We start from the raw sequence: 2,048 nt of genomic DNA, 5'->3' as shown, positions 1-2,048 counted from the left end.
GACACACACACACACACACACACACAAATAGTTTGTCTTTGAGAGAGGACAAAAAAATATTTGACTGTGCTGACATGAACTTTCATTGTCTAATTTCAGTCTCCTACAAAAGTGTGTGAATGTGGTCGTTGTGGCCGAGTGGTGAAGGCGATGGACTAGAAATCCATTGGGGTCTCCCTGCTCAGGTTGGAGTCCTGCCAACAACGTTAAACTGTTGACAATTTAAATTTGACTCATTTTTCCTCCACACTGTCCTTCATCACAGCATTTAACATCAGGACTGCTCCCAGATCAGCTCCATGACCTCATCCCTGCACCAGAGTCCCACCCAAGTTCATCAAAAACGGCCAAGCATAAATATATAATATGTATATAATGTGAACACACCTGTACAGGTGCGTTAACGTGCTTAATGATAGAGAATGAGTGAAGGGTTTGTTCAGAGTGGAGTGCAGTACCACAGTCAGGCCAGCAGGTGGGGCTTTCATTGGTGCTGTCTACCTAATTGCGGTGTCTGTGCTCTGCCAGCAGAGGTCGTGCTTCCCCACCAATCTTCTCGGGTGTCTGAGTGGTGCCGCCATGTTTAGGTCGTAGCAGGAGGACATAGGTTGGTACTTGGCAGTTCGGACGTAGCGAAAGTCATGTTATGAATGGAGGGCTGAGTTGGAGCAGAGGGGGCAGGATCCTGGGGGTGGACTGTCTTTAGGAGGCTGAGGTGTCTGGTGGTCTTGGTGGACCCTCTGCATCTCAAGCTGAGACCACAGAGTCCTGTGTTCTTGAGTCATTGTCTATAGTCTCTGTTGTTGAAGAGCTCAGTGTGGTCCCTGATGGTCTAGTGGCTAGGATTTGGTGCTTTCACCGCTGCGGCCCGGGTTCGATTCCCGGTCAGGGAATGAGTTAGTTAGAGGTTGAGGAAGAGGTGATCAGGTGGTCCACATGATGGTGGAGGTGATGAACTGTGAATCCATCATGGCTCCACTCTCACCCCCATTGTAGTGTTCTTGGTTCACTCTGCCATGGCCCCATGTTGAAGGGTGACTGTCTCATTCAGGTTCAACCCTTTGTTAGACTCTATTAAGTCACTGACTCTCAAACTCTGTCATCCTCCTTAGTAGCTTTGGTCATTGATGATGTGCAATGGTTCGTGGGGGTGGAGCCTATCCCTCAGGTGAGGGGCGGGGTTTATCCTGGACAGGTCACCAGTCCATGGCAGGGCCAACACATAGAGACAGATTGATTATAAAAATGTTCATCCCCAGTTTGAAGTTAGAGACAGGATTTAAGTGTGGAAGGTTTTTGTATCTTCAATTTAATTCTGAGTGTTGTAAACTGTTTCTAACAAACTCTACTGTTGAACAGTCAAAATGTTTTCTAACCAAGCTGAATGCTCTCATATACTTTTTAAAGTTGAGTTTCTTTCATGTCCTCCTGAGATCAAAGAGAGAATTCTAGGTACAAATAAATACACTATCAAAGCCCTGATGACATCATCATCAATTCTGACTTTGATCTGGAGGCTCTTGCTTCAAATAAAAACCGTTGTTCCATGGAAAGATTTGCATATAAACAAACACACACACACACACACACACACACACTCCCAGTCACTAACCCATATTGTCACCACTTAAGCACCACTGGAGTATTGAAAGAGATTCCACATGTTGGTCAACCAGAGGAGCTCCAACTGGTGAAGGTCATCCAACCCTGCATGAAGGTCAACCTCCACCATCTGCTGCTCCTTAGCAGGGACTGAGCTCCAATGGTAGAGTGCTAGCTTAGCATGTGAGAGGTAGAGGGATCCATGCCCTCATTCTCCAGAATACTTCAGCTTGTTCTGTTGATCAGAGGAGCTGCTGGGTGATGAATGCTGATGTTTGTCCACTGGTGTGATAAAGTGTCCCCTGTTACTGAGATGTGGATGAACACCTGCTCAGGTCAAAGCTGCAATCAAACCAGGGACTCTGAACCTCCCACACAGTGAAGGAGTTTGTCCTGCAGGTTGATGGACGCTTTGGAATTCCTTCAACATTGATTACTTTCCTGTC

At 46.6% G+C, this 2,048-nt stretch overlaps 1 non-coding gene across 1 annotated transcript; it reads left to right on the top strand.

The window, feature by feature from the left end:
• The first annotated feature begins 821 nt into the window (after positions 1 to 821).
• On the top strand, positions 822 to 893 carry trnae-uuc (transfer RNA glutamic acid (anticodon UUC)). Its single transcript has one exon. It is a non-coding gene; the product is annotated as a tRNA-Glu (tRNA).
• Positions 894 to 2,048: the final 1,155 nt, after the last annotated feature.

The sequence above is a fragment of the Aulostomus chinensis genome, chromosome 1 (genome assembly GCF_037954235.1).
Source record: "Aulostomus chinensis isolate RoL2024-O1b breed Wild chromosome 1, RoL_Achi_v1.0, whole genome shotgun sequence".
NCBI lineage: Eukaryota > Metazoa > Chordata > Actinopteri > Syngnathiformes > Aulostomidae > Aulostomus > Aulostomus chinensis.
Note: the sequence above shows the minus strand (reverse complement) of the source record. Positions and strands in the feature narration are given on the sequence as shown.